Source organism: Rhipicephalus sanguineus, chromosome 9 (assembly GCF_013339695.2).
Source record: "Rhipicephalus sanguineus isolate Rsan-2018 chromosome 9, BIME_Rsan_1.4, whole genome shotgun sequence".
NCBI classification, from domain to species: Eukaryota; Metazoa; Arthropoda; class Arachnida; order Ixodida; family Ixodidae; genus Rhipicephalus; species Rhipicephalus sanguineus.
The window spans coordinates 149,952,462-149,972,502 of NC_051184.2; the positions used below are offsets into that span (position 1 = coordinate 149,952,462).

General features: G+C 47.9%; 1 long non-coding RNA gene across 1 annotated transcript; it reads left to right on the plus strand.

Annotated features, from left to right (window-relative positions):
- Positions 1–7,452: 7,452 nt before the first annotated feature.
- LOC125759890 (uncharacterized) lies at positions 7,453–8,520 on the plus strand. Its single transcript, XR_007417653.1, has 3 exons — positions 7,453–7,614; positions 7,677–7,771; positions 8,222–8,520. It is a non-coding gene; the product is annotated as an uncharacterized LOC125759890 (long non-coding RNA).
- The last annotated feature ends 11,521 nt before the right edge of the window (positions 8,521–20,041 follow it).

Consider the following 20,041-nt stretch of genomic DNA (forward strand, 5'->3'; position numbering starts at 1 on the left):
TGTGCTCCTTCATTTCTTCAACTATATATATATATTAGAACGGGTATAAGCCGGACAAGGATGAGAGGAAGAAGACGTGAGTTGGCGCAGTCTACCGACGCCATCATTACGCGACGATCAATCTCGCCTATAAATAACCACGCTTAAACCTCAACATTAATAGTAACAGTACTCCGGTGGAGGTGCTGGGTAGTGCGACCAAAATGACGGAGCCGCTACCGCCAGGTCTACGCCGAAGCCGACTCCTCGTTCACCTGCCTCAACACTGCCGGAGATCAAAACGGTGCAACAACGTGATTATTTGCTTGTAATAAAACAGGAAAATTTGGTTGTCGAAGAAATGTTTTAGGCACTCGATCAAACTTTTAAATGCCTTAGGCATATAGGATATAGAAAGACAGACGGGAAACGCTCCATTTTTGAGACGCTGGAAATCAAACAAATAGCACCATGTCCTTTAGGATGAACAACTATACTAGCCCTGAAAGGCATGGAGGTCAAACGCAATCGGAAACGGTCAGTCCTTGCAGCTGTTTGTATAGGAGCTTGTCGAAGTAGACAAAAAGCTTTAAAAGGGTATGGGCTTGAGCTTGTTGGTAAGGCTTCATGGGTTCGAAACAGCGCGTAAAGTACGAGGACACAGAAAGAAACAGACAGGACCAGGCGCTTACACACACACACACACACACACACACACACACACACACACACACACACATATATATATATATATATATATATATATATATATATATATATATATATATATATATATATATATATATATATTACGCGTACAGGCAAGGTTTAAAGGGGCTGTTTAACTAGCACAGAGACACAAAAGACCGTGTGATCGCAGGAGCAGCGTCTTCTTTCTCTTACCGCTTCTCTCGGCTTCCTCTCGCAGGGACACCTCGTAACAATATATATATATATATATATATATATATATATATATATATATATATATATATATATATATGTATACATAAATAAGAACTCGACACGAACAAGCAAGGCTAGCTTGATCTGTTCATATAGCTTGATGAACCATTACCGTAAAACCACGGTGATACGATCACAGCTCATACGAATTTTGGGGCGATACGAATTTTTCTTTGGTCCCGGCCAAGGCCCATTGGCCTGCAATGTAATGGAGTATGGTTGTTGCGAAGAAATTTTTACCCCGCGACGTTTGATACGAATGTACCCTACCGCCCAGGTACGAAGAGGTGCTGTATCCGCGCTGTCGCGGAAGACGCACCAAGCACGTGCGAGCGCGGGAACGCAAGCGCGGGCACCGCCAAATCGCCAGAATCACGTTGTAAGAACAATATTCTTGCGGTCAGAATAAACCTTCAGAGACGCGTCACGGGCTCCGAGATATCGTGCGCCAATCTTTCAGGCTCTAATGTGCCTCCGTGTGCGTTCGCGTTTACATTACAGAGGGCATTGGCGCCCTGCTTTTTTTTTTTTCTAACGCATCGACGTGGGCTCCTGTCGTCCTGTTTGAACACGTGCCTGCCTCGTGCACCAGAAATCCTATGAAAGGAGGACCAGGCCCGAAAGAAGGCGAGGATGGTCTTGGCAAAGGAGTCAGGCCTCACAACGTCAACATGCGCCACTGTTGAGGTCGCACTTGTGCAGGCACGGCCGTAAATCTCCCAATAACATCCCCAACACCTTCGCGATCATAAAAGCATAACATAGGACCACGGTTCTGAAATTTTGTGGCCTTGATCTATCCCGTCAAAGCACTTCTTCCGTCACTCTCGCCGCAGTATACTCCTGTGTCATGCGAAAAAGCATGCTAGAATTCGGACGGGGCTACTGCTGTCGCGGGTCACAACGCACCTGTTTCATTAAAGACGCTCTTACGGGCCGTATATTTACGAGTGCTGGTATGATTGCCGACAGCTAAAAACTTAACTGACAATCATTCAGGGTTCTTCCTGACGTTGCTGCGGCCCTGAAAAACAATAAATGAATATGTACACCAGCTTTTTTTTTCCTTTTTTTTTGTCGCATTATAATTTTTCATGCTTTCTGGTGATACGAATTGTGGATGATAGGAATATTTTTGGTGGTTCCGTGATATTCGTATCACCGAGGTTTCACTGTATTGGGTTTCGCGAACACAGTGCGAAAGACAATAAAGTGAGCACGGAATACTTGGCTCATTGCGAAAAGCGCTTGTTAGTTTTGAAGTCTCTGTTTTCATTCACTCTGCTGTACATTGCTGCTGACAAGGGTACCTGTTCCGAACAACTCAGCAGTAAATACAACATGCACCTGTCCATGCCTGAACATTCCTCTTAGTGATTGCTCTTTCAACGGCGTGAAGTGGCGTTGCGGCAACAAAGGCCGTGTGTCATCGGCTAATATTCCCGATGAAATTACCTATGCTGGTCAGGAAAGCAGCATACAATTAAGAACGTGTAGAAAGGGTGTGGTTTCGCCTCACAAAATTAGTCCTGATATCTTGCATGCTTCTCGATTGTATTATCGCCGCGCGCCTGGCACTTCCAGATCACGAATGGCATGCACGTTATCAGCGTGAGACAGCATTCTTCAGGAAAGTGGCGACCGCCGAGAATTCAGTAAAGAAACGCAAGCCAGCAGCAAAGCAGCCGGTGGAAGATCTCTCCGTCGTTGCCATGGCAACGGCGCGAGGCCGCGCTTTGTCGCGCTTCCGCGTCTGCTTGCCTACCGTTTCGCCGTCTGTTCCGCGCACACCGGTCCCCGCCGCCGTCGCCGCCGGCCTGCTGGCCCGGGCGGGAAAGGGGGGGGGGGGAGGGAGAGGGGTTATTCATACCTTATGTATGTTCGTGCGTGCGTTTTTATGTGTGCGTGTATGCAGACACAAGCCTTAAAGCTTTCGGAAGGAGTTCAAACACCACCCCTCCCCGGCTAGCTACCACAATGTTTGCTAGCGAGGAGCACATCACAGCAGGGCACCATCTCTGACGCCTCAAAGCGGCAAATGTAGATGTGCGCACACCGTTGCCGACACCCTTTTCTAACAGTCGAAGTCGCCGTACGCCGTTTGTTTTTGCCAATAAAATTATCATGTGTGTGTGTGTGCTTTCTTTTTTTTTAAGCAAAGAAAAGTCTTGCGTTCGCATGTGCAATTGCTTTATTGGTGCCCTCGCTGTGAACAGCAAAAGTGGAAGCGAAGTGAGCCGGTTCGCAGAGGCAGCCGGCGTCGCCGTTAATCTGCGAAATGTCCTTGCTTCATAGCCACGAATCTAGCGAGTTGTCTGTAACTATGCCCTGCTTTGCAGAAATGGCACTTTTATACTTGCAGGCAATCTTTTTCATGCTGTCGTGAACGTCGATACATGCAAATAAATGCATTATTGTAACTTCGTCCATAGAGATCAGAATGGCGACGAAATTTTGGGGATGCTTCAGTGGCGTGAAGTCACGCTTCTGCCGTGATGTGATTGGATATGGCGACGCGACATTACGTCCCATAAAGCTATGCCGCGCTTCTGCCGCGGTGTGATTGGATATATGGCGATGCGCCAGTGTCGCCATATCCAATCACACCGCGGCAGAAGCGCGGCATAGCTTCATGGGATGCGACTTTTTTTTTTCGGTGCGCATTTCGGCTGGAATACCGAGGACAAAAACTGTGTTCGTCCTCGACGTGTTCTATGTTATAACTAGGCTCTCTGCTTTCTAATAAATCGGAAAAAAATCCGATAAACACTCGCTGGTAAAATTTTTCACCGTTAGGATTTATCTGATAAGCTCCACTTTTAACGGCCTTTATGACCTTGTTTCGTTTTTTATCAAAAGAGCATGTTCTAAGCGGTCACTGACACGTCGACCGGTTTGGCTGATATAAACTTCACCTTAGCAACACATCTGCCGTGCAAGAAGTCATGTTGGGATTCTACGGCATCAGGCTGATGGAGCTCTTGGACTCTTTTGAATCAAGTGTCCGGTGGCACGCACGATGCCAAGCAGGGAAACACTATATCAGAAATAACTACATGAGGTCAGTGCGAGAGACATTGCGTCGATAAGCTCTTCTATGACAGACCGCCCCGTTTTCATCATTATCGACGAGTCGCCGGAATTTCGCGGACGAGGAGCAGTAACGGTGCGTGCAACCTTCTGCGACGATGAGCTTCCTGGACGTAGGACCATCATGATATACTCTCAGGTAGTTCAGCAGTGGAACGAAATAACATTTGGCGTGTTGATACAACCCCCTCTTCAGAGGCCCAGAATCATCACTAAAAAAAAGGAGTGCGCTTCCATCAGTGACAACAACCTCGTAATTAATGAGAACTAACAGACGATAATACCAAGGGAACTATGGGGGATGTTATTTATAATAATTGAGATATAAAAGTGAAGAAAGTAAAGTGGACGAAAAGGTAACCTGCCCCCGGCAGGGACCGAACCTGCGACCTTCGAATAACGCGTCCGATGCTCTACCACTGAGCTACGGCCACGGTCATCCTCCCGTTCACATTATGCCGGTTTAAATGCACTTATATACCCCATAAAGTAAACGGGAGGATGACCGCTGCCTTAGCTCAGTGGTAGAGCATCGGACGCGTTATTCGAAGGTCGCAGGTTCGGTCCCTGCTGGCGGCAAGTTATCTTTTCGCCGCCGCCATTGAAGACCGCAAAGAATCTCGCCGGTAGGCACTCCTCACCAATTCCTTCAACTGTTTTTGATCTGTGCATGTCCCTGCCCTCAAAATAGGGTAGCCGACAACACAGGTTTCCGGTTTACATGTCCTTCTTTCTTTCGTTCTCTGTCTCCTATAGCGACGGGTACATGTCGTGCATCAACGGCGAAGCTTACACTTGAGGGAAATAGCCTAATCAGGTTTAACAAAAATAATATTAAATAATATTGGGGTTTCTGCAACTTAAGTTAGGCCCTCGTTCGCTCAGATAACATTTTCAACATAATTGAACGGTAACAAATATGCTTGTCCTGCCGCACAAAATAATCTGCAGTTTCAGATCTGTTACAGGCCATTTCTTGGAAGAAATGTGTGATGGGACAGTGGTACTGTTGAGCTTACTTGCTGCTAGGTGGTAACTCAAATTTGATTGTTTTGGTGCGCTATGCGGCCAGTCTACGTCACCGTAACGACGTGTAATTTGCGATGGTATCGGGTTTCCTACTCGTTTGTAAAAGTACGTTGGGGTGCGAAAAACATCTTCACTGTAATCGATGTGTATTAAGCCCGACTGACCACCTCGCGTGCTATCCCACGTGGCAAATGATAAATATGACACAGTGGTCGTACAAACACAACTAGAAAACATATGTATCCCCGCTTACTATGCAGCCAGAGAAGCAGGGAACAGCGCGAAAAAACGCACTGACCAAAGCAACCAGACAGGACAGGCTGAGTAACCTCGAAATCAACATTGTGAAGAGCTGGCAATTAAGCAAACGACAACGCCTTCAATATCTGCCATCGGCTGAGCCAATACGCACGGTAAAAAAAATCGTTAATCAATAAACACGTTTGGCTGCCCTTTCAAATTCTCCGGTGAAGCCGGGTACCCTGTTTTTCAAGTGTAAAAAGAGCCTTTGCCAAAGAATGAGGGAATGACTAGGCTATGGTGGCTAGAGGGGGAGGTGTCAGCATCGGCCGGGCTGCGCCGTGCAAGCCGGTGAAGCACATTTTCATGACGCCGACAGGTGGCGCGCTCGTCGTCTCCGAGATGCCTAGAGCGAGGTCTGGCGAAGTGGTCTCGTGGATTCTCTCCGGCAAAGTGCGTGTTATGTCACCTGTTGCTTCGCCTGCTCGGCTTTTGTTTGTGCGTATTGGTGCCTGATGGCCAAATGCGTTGCCGTAGCCACCGGCGCTTCGCGGGAAAGCGGAATTTCCTAGTCAGCGAACGCGTCTATGGCACGCTGTCTACTAAAGCGAGAAACGCATGTTGCGTTTTTCGCGACCGAGAAACGTACGTATGTCGCGGTTTTTGCGAGCAAGAAAAGCATGTCACGTTTTTCGAGACCGATAAACGTATGCCGCATTGTTCGCGAGCGACAAACGCATGTCGCGTTATCTCGCGAGCGAAAAAGATAATTGTGCGGCGAACGCCGGTGTTGCTGCCGATCTCGTCAGCGCATAACATTTTCTGTCGTGAAGTTGTGTCGTTCCGTCGATAGATTATCCGTCGCCGTCACCGGATCAGAGGACGCGTGCCTTGGTTACTTTATGTGATCGACCGAGCACTTTATGTGATCGACCGAGCGTCGCAAGAAAGCCGAAAAGCGTCCGCTACATTGCGCCGACGGCTCACCTGCGAGTTTGTTGTTTTCATGTGCTGACGCTACGTGATGGCAAAACTGCAGAGACAGCAGAGACATTGTTTCGCCCCTGGATCCACTACGGTATACGTCTCGGACAGGAAAACAAGATAGAAATTAAGGTCTCTCTCATCGCAGTTATCGTGCGCCGATGATGAACGTCGACCGCCAGGGTTGGGAACGTTCCGTTCCACGAGCTGATAAGCCGCTGGAGAAGAACAGCGTTGTCTGTGAACTTCACTTCGACAAGAGGTTTATATTTCGCAGCTACACACATGTGATCAACGGTGACACAGTGGAAATTCCCCGTGGTCGCCCTTCCCTAACACCAGATGCGGTTCCAGCTTTGTTCCCCAACGTCGCTGCGTACCTTTCCAAGAAATTGCCAGCGAAACGGGGGGCAATAGCCCCCGCAAACGACCACCCACTGCATAAGCCGAGGTGCAGTGCTTTCCAATCGTTACACTCCACACAAAGCTTCAGCAGTACGAAGCAATTACCAAAGCTCTTGTTGGGCCAGCTTCATTGATATGTTTGCCTAATCTCGAAAATTATTTGGTTATATGGTGCGCCGTAAGAAGTCGTGAACGGAAAACGCGCCTCGCGTCCGTACCAAGCGCGCGGATGATATCTCGGGGGGCGATCGGAGATCTGTTCGTTCCGCGTTCGTTCTGCGGTGCCTACGTCACAGAAGTGAGAGGAGGCGCAGCGCTCCCGCCTAGAACCGCCGAGAGGAAGAGAACAGCCAATCGTGAAGCGGACAGCTTTCCGGAAGTAGACGCGCATCCTGTGACGTCGGCACAGGGACCGTGAAGCGTTTCTCGCCTTTTAATAAATATAATTACTTTACAGAAAATTATTGTTTTTGCTTCTCAAGCTCAAACACTCTTTCAAACAGCAACAGCTTTGAGTGATGATATTTAATAATGTTAGTTTTTTTTGACGTCGTCGCTAGATGGTGTCGCGCACGCGAAAAAAAAAAAGAGAAAAGTAGCGGCTGACGTAGTTTCAAAATGTCGTCCGATCGCAACGTCTGCGTTGGTTCTCGGTACAGTGTACTGTAGTTCTCGGGTGTCGGATCGTCAAAAGGAGCTTCTGCTGGCTTTTGTGAAAGAGCACCCACAGATCGCGACGCTGTCGTGATCGCTGGAGCCGTCTTTCACGAGGGAGGACCGGGACGACATGTGGCAGGAGCTAGTAGCGCTTTTGAACGAAGAAGTCCCTGCGCGTAACACCAGGGCCCAGTGGCAGGCCCGATGGAGGAATGAGCGCTACTATTCGCAGCAGGGTCTTGCCAAACTCCGAGGGCAGCAGAGGTGAGTGCGAGCACAATTGTATTGTGGTCGGTCATCTTACACGTCCCGCTTGTGCTTTACAGCGGCACCCGAGGCGGCCAGATTTCGGATTACCGCGGCCGCGTCGTGCTTGACAGGGACGAGTGTGCGAGGCCCATAGTTCGTGTGGTCTGAATCGGTAAGCACTGGCTTAGAATATCATTGTTACTTGTATGCTGCGAACAAGTGGGCTCGTTTGCTTCGAGCCATTACGCGCTGTTAGTTTTACTTTTTCAAACAATATCGAGTGGATCACCCGGCCGCCGCGTTAGCTGAGGTGCTAACACGTTGCGCCGCCCAGAACAGAATGCGAAACAGCCACATTTGCGGTGATGACGAAAGAACAGCCGCGAACTATATTTCGAAGCTCATTAGAGCACCCTACGTGTTCCAACCCATTTCTCAGACCCTCGAGTCGAGTGAGGTGCGTAGCCAGTAGGCTTGCCTCCCTCCACCCCTCTCTCCGAAGTCTGTGTGTCATAGCATGCCGCTGTTGAAACATTCTAAAAAAACATTGCTATTGTCCACTTCCATTCCATACTTCTTATTGCACTCAGTGTGTCAATCAAGAAACTTCTTACTATAACAGGTGAGCCCTGCTCCAGCTGCTACTGGTGTGGCTGAAGAGGATGTGGCCCAGGATCTTTCCCGTGCCCCAACTCGTAAGTTTCGCTGATGTTTTTGATTAACTGTAGATGGTGTTACATGCTCACAGGTGATGCTCATGCGTGCAGGCATATGTTTGTGAAGAGATGACATCTGTGGGCATAAAGACAAAAGGCTGCACAAAAAAAATTTGGCAAACGGTTGCAGGAGCTAGTTGTATGCATAACTGTCAGATGGAATAAACAGGTGTCCTGCCTTGCAGTTATGGTGAAATGTAGCAAAAAGGTAGCATTGCAAAAATGTTAAACATCTTGAAATGTTTCCCTGTTTTGTCAATTGCTTCAAAAGTGAAACTGAAAATGTGCTATTGCTAAATATACTGTTCAAAAAGCAAGCTCGTTATATAACTTTTTCACATACCATCATACACAAATGCACATGTTTGCACCTGTGTTACACCTGCTTGCTGTATGTTTTGCATACTGCAGCAGCTAGGGTTTCGGAAGGAGATTGTGTCAGTCATCGCGTAAAGCCGGGCAAACGATTGTGTAGCCCTGAAAAGGGCTGTTTGGTTGCTTCTCATGCAGAGATGGTTAGAGGCGTGAGATGCGTTTGATGAGATGAGCGAAAATGAATTCCGGCACCGCTTTGGTCTGTCCAAACGAAGTGCGTTGAGAGAGAGAGAGAGAGATACGAAGAGGAAAGGCAGGGAGGTTAACCAAGCTTTGGCTCGGTTGGCTACCCTGCACTTGGGGTGCGGTTGTGCGGTGAACCAAGCACCATTCATGGATGCCGTTGGGTCAGTGGATTTTCAACAGAGAGGAAATTGTTGCACACACTGAAACTCTTCACGAACAGAAGCTTCCAGCGAAGAGTCGGTAGCAGGAAATTTATAGATGATAATGGCAACACATTTCTTGGTTTCCAGCTCGTGCCGCAGCTGCGAGATGGGGGCAACCGGCAGGCCGAGGCGCTGGAGTTACTAGCCGCAAACACCAGGCGGCAGGGCCAGGCATCATTGGAAAGCTGCGCCAGGTTCAACTTCTCGGTGACGCGGTCCACAAATTGCAAGGCGTTGGTACCCTCGCCCGAGCCCTCATTGCAGCGGAAGGCACCTGCACAGTGATTTGTAAAGACTAGTTGTACATATATGTAGATTTATTTTTGTTCACATCACGAGCTATGATACGCTGGTTTGCTTCAATGGTGCCCTGCAATTTTCTTTCAGTTAATTTTCTTTTTCTGCATATCAGAAGCACTGATGTGCTGTTTCATTGTACATAGTAAAGTGTAGCTCAATGGTAAATCGCGTCCTGCGATGTCATTTCTTTTTAATCTCATCGTGCGAGGTGATGCATTCAGCAGTTTTGTAGTACATGTGCATAGCACAGTGTGGTTTCATTTATAAATCATGTTTTGCCATGTCATTTTTTAAAATCTCATTATACAAAGTCATGCATTGAGCAATTTTGTAGTATATGCACATAGTGCACTGTAGTGTATCTTTATGTTTATAGTGTATACGTGACCTCTCTTTATGTTTATAGTGTATACGTGTAGAATATTGTGGCACACTGTATGTTTTCTATCGATTTTTACACGTCCTAGAAAAAAAGAAAAGCGTTTGTGAAAGGTCTAGGTTGCACAATTTTGAAATATTGCAAGACCAAAAAACAGTTGACGAATACGTGTTCTGTTGCTTAGAAGTGTTTAGATAACAGGATTGGGTACAAACAGAAATCAATAATAGAGGAAGACATATCAGCAACCAACAACTTGCATTTTTTAGCGAGTTCAATTAATACCGGTTCGACTGTGCCTTGTTTTCATGTAATACAATGACTTTCGTGCTGCGAGACGCGTGTGTTGTTGCAGAGGAGCAGCAGGCACTTTGTAATAACTCCATTTGTATATTATAAAAGGAAGCTACTTTTGTATTCTTTTCCTTGGCATTAAATTTAAAGGATATTTATATATTTTGCTTTTTATGTGCATTGCTCGTGATACTTGTAATAAAATTTCAATTCTGACACCACCCTTGTTGTTCATTTCATTTACAAGCACGATTCTTGTTGCACTAAAGCTACCGCATCTTGCTGTCCTGATTCAAACAGCCTTTTCCGGTTACCACTTTGGCTGTGAATGGCACCATGTGCCATTCACAGTTGAGCTCTCACTTGTGCTTAGTGTGAAGCGCCATATTTTACAACCTGGTCGAAGCATTTCATCAGCATGGCGTTGTGTGACAAGGGGGCATAGGTCGGCAAAATCACTCATGAGTCGACTCACTCAGATTCAGATCGAGCTGTGAGTCCAAGTGAGTAATACATTGGTGAGTTCGAGTCCGGGTGAAAACATTTTAGTGAGCCTGAGTCCGAGTGAATCCCCTTGAGGAAAATTTTGGTGAGTCTGAGTTTGAGTGAGCCCCAAGAGCAAAATATATTTCACGAGTGAGTCAGGGTGAGCTTCACATTTTTTGCCAACCTATTCAAGGGGGTTATTCATTGATAGGAGAACGCTGTTTCGTTGATATGTGTAGCAAACATTTGAAGCGTAGTAAAAAAAAAACAGTGACAAACACATTGAACAAAGACAAACACGCACCACGCAATGCTGCCGAGGTCGTTGCAGGCGGCGGCGTACTCTGCGCAGGTGCTCAAGCATGCAGGCCCTGTAGTTCTCGAAACAGGTTCACTACACGGTTGCGCTGCTGCTGGCTCCCGTTGTGGTGGTGGTGGTGGTGGTAGCTCAGCTGCTGCTGGCAGCAGTCAGCATCGTCGGTGTCGTCATCGTTTCCTTCGAGAACAGGCCCATGTGCCGCCAACGCAATGTCGTGCAGAGCTGCACAAGCAGCAATGATGCTTGAGCAGCTGTGCACAAGCTTACAGCGATGCACCACTCCACAACATTGCGCATGGCGGTGTGGGCCTTGTTGTAGTGGTCATCAGGGGTGCCACGAGCTGGTCGTCCGGGCACTGGTGTCAGGAACCACGGTTCTAATGTATAGCTGGAGTCTCCTGCACGAGGTCGGCATGACAGCTGTAGTGATAACGTCTTGAATGTGGCAAGCATTGACAGCACTTACCAAGCAAGCCGAAGTTTTGCTTCCAGGTGCTGACGGAGAGGGCTCCCCCGCCATACCCACTAGTCATGACATGACCCCAGGAAACATGGACTGACATCCAGAGGTCGGCATCACATGTCTGCAGAATTCAATTCAGTCAAAATTGTACCCATAAATGACCTTGGGTACAATGTTGCGTATTATGTTAATGTAACTACATCTGTCTTCACTGTTACTGACTGTTGAAACATAGCTATGGACAAATCATCGACAGGGTAGGACTTGTACCATAAGTTCTAACACGAGGACAATGCAGTGTCAAAGGGTAGTCTGCATGTTTACTGCTTGGAACAACCCATCTTTCAGCCACCAAAGCCTTTTAACCAAATTATTGCTGTATGTTTAAGGCAATGTATCACAAAATATCTACAACACGAAAAACTTCGACTGAAAAAAGGGTTATGAAACAATGCGTATTTAATGTACATGCTAGGGCGCGTTCCGAGGGACCGAAATAAAGTTTATTCATCCATCCATGTATTGATCCATGTAACGTCCATCACGACAATGAACAATAAGGACATACTACGGCACATTCTGGGAGCGCTAATCTCAACAAATACAAATCGAGAATCAAGCTTCGGGTACACATGGCGAACGAGCAACGGTAATATTATGCACTGTGCAGGCCGCTGAACCAAAGTGTACTCCGCGTCACATGATTTCATCGCTTATCCTAAGCGAAGTGCCCTAAAACGAACCAATTCCCGTTCTGGATATATCGAAAATACCGCTCCCACTTATACTCAGTTGCAACAGCCTCAGTAAAGCGGAAAGTTTAAGCGATATAAATGAAACAATTCGTTACGCATACAATGCATGAATAATACTCACGATCGTGGTGTTGAATGCGTAGAGTCCCTTCCCCGACATGTAATGCGTCGTGTCCGCGGAGCTCAGGCCATGGGGCTTCGGGATTGCGATGAGCGTACCATCCACGCACCCGACCACAACGGGAATCTGCCCGAGCCGCGCGAACGCCGCCTTTGTTCGCTCTTCGCGTCTGTGGTCTCCGGAAAAGGCCACCCACCGTTTTTGCCCGTGAGCGACAGTAATGGCGTGTTCCTGACGGACGACTGCGACAGGCCGCTGAATTCCTCGCAGCCGACAGCTCGCTGGAAGCATCCGATCGCAAAAATCTCAGCGCGCACAACGCCTTCCGCTCTGTTTAAATCCCACTGGTTCGTTGGCACCCGATGACGGGGCCGAGATCGTCGCACAACCAAGGTACAGTACGTTTCGAGAAACGAAAGCGACGCCGGAATTCACACTCGCTCATCTCTTCAAACGCATTTCGCACCATCTGCTTCGAGAAACGCCAACGTAGCAAGGAAGCACCGTTGCAAGCGCCATTTCCTCAAAATCAGCTGTTGCGGCAGCCGCAACCGCCGCATCACTCGAAATACATGCCGTGCGACGCCATTGTTCGCTCGAGAGAACGCGAGCGAACGGGCTCGCTCTCCGTTCACTTTTAGCAGACGACATGCTCGTTATGACGCGGCATGACGTCATCAAAAAAGAAAACATCAAGGAAAAAAAAGAAATGGCCACGCCCCTTAGCATGGCGTGAGTTGTCCGGCTTCAGCCAATCAGCGCGCTTGTTCTCCCCCAGGAGAACGAACAAGCGGAACGAACAGATCTCCGATCGCCCCTTCGGAGCCGACAGACGCGCCCGAGGACGCGCCCATGCGGCGGCGCTGCTGTCGGCACCGAGATGCCTCCCGCGCCGTCGCATCGTCATGAAAAAATGCTTCGTCTCCGGCGCGCCGTTGCTCACACCTCTCCCTCTAGCCACCATAACTAGGCTCTTTTAGAATATGGGTCACCGGTCTCATCTTTATCGCCGTTAACACGAATGGCGGCGGAGCCAGTTTAGTCGGGGAAGTTGTGCGTTTGGGTGTTCTTTTTTTCTTTTCTTTTATTTCCTTCCGTATCACAACTACCGACTTCGCGCGAGATTAAAAAAAGATAAAGGCCATGCGGCGCGTCGTAGAAGACAAACGAAGTAAATGCTGATGCCCGTGAAAGCTGGATCTCATTTCGTGTGGCTGTCGTCCATCGATCGGCGTGTCGGACCGGTGGGTACCACGTCGTTGGAAGACTGCTTGAAGCTTTTCTGCGACAAAGTGACATTGGCGGTGGCGAGTCTTGGAGGAGGTGCGACTTTCTCAAGTCAGCGCTGACGTTCCCACAAGTAAGTTCCGCCTCTTGCACGCTTTCAAAACTCTTAACAATTTACTGGGGGGCTGTAGTTAAGAGTCTTAAGTAGCCAGGACCCGAAATTACTGTGAGGAATTGGTGTGCTCCGGAGAAACGTTGACCACCTGGAGTTCTCTAAGTGCACGGCTGTTCTTGCCCGACATAATGCAGCCGTGACCAGGAATGAAACCTCGTGTTTAGCATCTAAGCCGCTAAGCTGCAACGCTGATTGACATTCAACGTGTACTTTATATAGTGTCCTAAGGCGACACTAAACAAGTCTAGCCACTTCAACGCCGTGAAAGCCGTCGGACAGCGAAGCTGTTGCGTCTTTCGTTCCCTCCCTTCAAGCCTCTTCTTTCGTAATGGTTTAACTGCGCTAACACACAGACAACAAAGAAAAAGGACAGCACGTTGTTGTCCTAGCCTTAGCGGAGTCAAATCATTACCAAGTGAACGTCAAACAACCCAATTTGGTGCTCTTCTTTCGTTTAACCTAGTTACTTCTAAGATATTTTATTGTCGCTCTGTCGTTGGAACAGCAACTGCGAACTTTTATCGAAAGGTCACGGACATGAGCACTGACTCACGCATTATATCTTGCCGTTTACTTCGCAGTAAGACGACATATAGCACGAAAACCGCTTTGCTCCCAGGAACGGTCGTATTCCCTTAGGCTAGCGTTTTGTAGAGTTACGCACGATATCCAAAAGAGTTAGCTGCATGCCTTACTTCCTAAAACATTCCAGTTCGTTCCTGTCGCATTCATTGCTTCGCCTTTGCGGTGAACTTATTTTTCCTTTTTAAGCCTAGTCTGGTTTGTAGTTACAGTCACCGGCTCTGGTCGGCGTGGGTTACCCCAGACTAAGTTTTTTCTGGTCACCCCCAGCCTACCTTCTGCCATTTCAGGGCCAACTGCTCCACTCTGAATGCACTGTGTGAATTGCCCGCCTGCCGTGAGCTTTATCACGTGCTTTCAGACCACACTTTGGATCGCTCGAATTGCGTAGGCGTCATCGCACGACCTTCTTTGCCTTTCATCAGACTTCCTTTTCTCCACCCTGGTTCTTTCTGCAGCGCGACTATGCCAATAATGCCGACGGGTCCGCATAAACAGCTTCAATATAAGAGTGACCAGTTGGCGGTGAAATCGACTAATTCTCATTGCTGAACAGTGCGCGTCATTTAATGCAAGGAGGAAGAGCCATATTATTGTGCACTTGCATTATCTTATTAAATTACTATGGCTGCGGACAGCCACCGTTAGCCGACGCTTAGCTGACAGCGGATGTCGCCGAATCCTTCCATGAGTAATGTCGCATGTTCTTAGTGACAACCATGTTTGAGAGTATAGGTGAGTGTACTCATGAGGAGGGGAATGTTTTTCGGTATGATGTAAAACAGGTTCGTCAACGGTGAAGAAATTCATCGGCTTTATTGAAATATCGCTAGACGTCGGTTAGCTATGAGCGTTGCACCTGTACTTTCAATGTGCTGCACTATGATATGAACCACTGTTGCTTTGCAAAATCAAAGAGCGCCTTCTATAGAAGAGCAAGCAGCCTGATAAACAAACTACTATTTTTGCATAGGTTTGCTGAATTTTTCAGTCGCTGTATTTACGGCAGGTTAGCCGATAATACATTTTTAAGCGAGCTTGCCTTTAGCACATCGCCCCGTATAGAGCGTTGCGTAGGTGGTGCTTCTTGGGTGAGGAGTACGTTGTGCGCCAAACTTAGATTTAGGTGCACTTTGAGAGATCCCTATTGGTCAACATTTTTGCAAACACGACTAATACAGCATGGCTCATAATCATATTGTGACAGGGGCACGTAAAGCTCCACAAGTTATTATTATATGACAACGGAAATTAAATAAATAACAAGCTACGTTATTTAGTCATTGCAATGGAACTTTAGCAGATACAATATATTTCCGCTTTGACGTAGAATTTGTCGGTGAAGAAGACGGCTGCCCTGCCGCCATAGCATTTTTTTTATGAAACACTCCGTTTTGTCTAAAAAGATTCCCATTTAAATAGACGCAAGCCACCGTTTGTTCCGTTATTTTTTGCACTGTCTGCTAGAAAAAAACGCTGCAGTGGATTCGTATGGGATTTCATATTAACGCGATAGCGCTACAGAGGTTGTTTCGCAGAAATTCTAGTGTCGGCATCAGTGACGGCGAACGTTGTGTTAGCGAAAAATCATCTTGTCCGTGACCGAAAAATTGAGAGATATGCAAATAAAATAAATAATAAAAATCTTCCGTTCTAGTAAGAACTGCACACGCCGTCTGCGTGGCAACGCATGTACTATTGTGAGGCAGAAGCGCAAAACCGTGCCAGGCGTGAAAACATGTGAATTGCGCAACCACGGGGCGTTTTGAAGGCCCACCAATTACGAAGCGCTCAGACAATATATTTAATCATCATCATTAGAAAAAGCATAAACAAAGCGAGAAGCATTGTAGGTTCGCGTGTTGCCTTACAGGCGCGTAGTGGGCCCTTCGCTGATGCGAACAAGGAAGAATTATGGCGTAGTGGGCACCTAACAACTATACTTGCAGCAGGCATTTTAGGATAATTTGAAATAGCCATTGTTACGCGCACAGTCATTCGTTACTTTACGGCACAGCTGAGGCATGTGCCCAGTTCCGAATCCAGGCAAGCAATGGAGAATGCGATGCGCACGGGGCCCGATTACGTTATCGCGTTCTAATATTGTATGCGAAGCTCCAGAGTGCTCCAATTTCTTGTTCAGTGAGAGAAAACAATTCAAACGACGCCTTCGAAACAACGCCACAGAAAGAGACCAAAGACGAGCATTGCACACGTACGGTATGCTTGTGCACTTCAGATGACTTGTCCATTTTTTCTCTAACAAGATTATGCGGCACGCACCTTAGTTCTGACGTAAAAGAGCAGCCGTCTTTACTACGTCCCGGTGAGCTCGTGGCCTTTAATGCTAATAAATTTCTCAAACTTGCTTCTTAAAGACACCTGTGCCATAAGTCTTGACGTTAAGTTACTTCAGCCGTGGCAAAGTACGTTGCCCTTTCCTTGAAGTTTGTCTCAATAGATAACGGTTCCTTTGTGTCTGTAGATTTTACAGCGAAAGTTGTAATGACAACAGCCGTTTTTGGTGGCGTAGTTATGCGCCGCCATCGCCGCCATGGGGGTACTTAATAGCTATGGAGCACAGGGGGAAAAAGAATCCGGGATGGAGTGTGGTTTCAATTTGAGTGGAGTATTCCGCGACAGAGCTCCTCGGTGCTTAGAACTACCTCACAGAACCAACCTATACAGGCGTCACTCCGGGCAGGGAGTCACGTCGACAGATGTAATTGTGCTCGGAACCGTGAGCATATAAAATCTCCCTGCTATTACCATGAATGTTAAAAAAAGTTAGTTTCATGCATTACATTACGCATGGCTGGACCATAGGTGTGATTTTTTTGTTTTTATTTGCAGGTCTCACCAGACTGCACGCCATTAGGTGCCACTTGGCCTGCTTCTCAGCAATCAGCTGCTTGTATCATTTGTTGGACACGACCAGAGAGGAGCGCCTATTTTCAATGTTGCGCACATTCCCCTGTCGAATTCCTGGAGAAAATGGGGGACCTTTTGAGATTCACCCTGTCGGAATCAACGCTGACGGTGGCTTTCAGCACAAGGACTGCGCTGCAGTTATTGAAATCACAAAATGCATCAGCCAACCCGTGCACCATGCTCGCGGAAGCCGCCAGAAGTATACGCGAGTTCCTCAATGCGAGCTCTGCGAACGCTGCATTAGACGCACAGCTGAAACGAATTCATCGGACTAAAAATGCGTTGCGAGGACGACAAAGGGCGCAGTACAATGAGAAGGTACATGAGGTGAAGCTGGCTACGAACATGCCACCATTTTTTGTATCGTCCCAGGAGTCAGACCTTCCAGAAACACGTGACAGCCACAATGAGCAGCTTGAAGGCATCACGTTTGCTCAGCCACCTGAAGATGTTCCGCGTTATACTAAAGTGACCGAAGATGAACCTCAGCCCCAATTTTCAGGAAGCCATGAAATGGCTACTGCGTCCAATCAGCCCAGACAGCAAAGACTTCTCGTGAGCGTGGGTGAAGGCTCATCGAAAACTGACAAACGGCATCTGAAGTCTCTAGCGCAAGAGGCAGAAGGCGCCGTTGAAGCCGCAGCATCACGGTACGGACTTCATGTATCTATCCTCTACCTTCGTGACGAACGGGATCGTTGGCACGGGATAGAGTACAACACGGAAAGACCCGCCGATGTTTACCTGAACGTAAAGAAGCCGTTCCTTGCGAAATATAAGGACACAGCTAAACTGCTGGAACTGGACAGGTGTCGCACGAGAGAAACTGCCGTTCTCTTGGACAAACACCTTGTCAGCAAGACCTTCTGGAAGGAAATGGCAGCACTTTTTTCGGTTCCGTCATGGCGTTTCATTCAGGAAGTCCAAGAATCACTTGAAAGCAGACTTGAAATGCAGAGAACTCCAGGTGCTGCTCCCGGAGCATACCTATCGTTCGCTGAAGAGCTCCGCTTCGCAATCCTCGACATCTGCAAGCGTGAAGGGAAGTCCCTGGCAGAACTGATTCATGAACAGGTAATGGTCAAAATTGAAGGCGATGGGTGCAGAGTGAGCCGCACGGTGTCTTGGACAACCATTTTATTTGTACTTATTAGACACACGTCAAAGGGGCTTCAGGATCCGAACCTGCACAGGACACTTCTTGTGGCCCAGAATGAAGAGGCATACTTTGCTATTCGTGAAACCTGTGGTCCACTCTTCAATGAAATAAATCAGGTTGCCGAGAGAGGTGGGCTGGAAGTTGATGGGCGGTTTTTTCCTCTTACGCTTTGCCTCGGGGGAGACCTCAAGTTTTTGTTGTTGGTATTTGGAATGAAAGGCGCCTCATCCAACTTCGGCTGCCCATTTTGCTTAGCAAACAAGCATGAATGGTCAGACGACACTCTCAGCGGGGCCTACTTCAATGGGGCAGCGTTAGTGAGAACACAGGACAACCTCCGCACGCATGCCGAAAACCTCATGTTTGGAGTGCAGTACGTACCTCTCATCCGCATCGAGCCCAAGCTAACCTTCCCGGACACAATGCACATGCGAGTACGCGTGCTAGATCGTCTGCTGGACAATGTTCTTCAAGAATTTGAAGATATGGACTCGAAAGAAGGTGTCGTCACTGGCGTCACAACCACCAGTCATGTAGACCAGTTCGTTCAGCTTGTGCGACAGTGCGGCGTCCAGCTTCACGTCCTAAAAGATGCATCTCACAAAGGCCGTACGTTCACAGCCCTGACCGGAAACGAATCGAAAACTTTGCCAGCTTCCCGAGAAAATGAAGAACCTTTTGCACGCCGACACTCGCGACGACGTCATTTTGCTGTGGGTAATGCTGCGGTCAGTTTTGGAGACCTTGAGCAGTGAAAAAGCAGGCTCAGATCTGGACACTCACTTGAAAACCTTTTGTGAGACGTTCGTGCGACTCGGTGGCTCAGCAAGAAAAGGGTATGGTCGAGAAAGGTTCACACCATACATGCACATTTTGTGCCACCACGCAGCACAGAAACACGTGGAAGCGGACGGCCTTGGCAAGTTTTCGAGCCAGGGGCTTGAGAAGAAAAACGACATACTGAAGCATTTGTACCATGCACGTTCGAACAAGTGGGACTCTGCTGCAGACGCTGTGAGGCTGTGTAAAAGGCTGGAAGACTCGAGCTGCGAGCGATCTAAGCGGCCATACAACAAAGCCGACATAGAATACTGGCACGAGGGTGGCATCATCGAGTCCAGGAAACGGCGCCAACGCATCAGTGTCGCACCAAGTACAAAAACTCCAGATGCGCCTAACTTCGAGAGCATGACACCTGGGGAGCTGAGAACTGAACTCGCAGCTCTAGGCGTTCAGACAACTTCGAAAAATTTGAAAAGGCTCCGCATGATGGCGTCTCAAGCTGCCAAAGGTAAAGAGAGCCAGTAGTAGGTTGCTTGAAAAGGCTAATGAACCACTTTTTCAAGTAATCGTCGAATGACTGTAGTATCGGAGATTATTGCCTCACGAATCAATGGTGCAAATTTTACTCAAATCCGTGAAGAAACGAGTGGAGTTAGTGATTTACAGCCTGCTTTACGCGCTTTCTCTCTTCTTTAGTCCACACGACCGTGCTGGAAGCTACATAGGTAGAGACGGCAAGAAGTGAAGGAGTTACCTCAGCAAGCGTCATGACCTTTTAGCGCTCGTGATGGATGCGATCATTCTCTCCATTTGGGATTCATATGCATGAGTGTGGCTCACTGTCTATTGTTAGCAGCCTATAGAGCGCTGCGTGTGTGCGTGGTGGCAACCGGTGGCAAGAAGCGCATCTCATCCAAACAACGGCTCTTGATTTACGTCGGCATGCTCTCTGCTGCTCGTTGTCGAACGCCGGCCGCTCCGAAGTGAG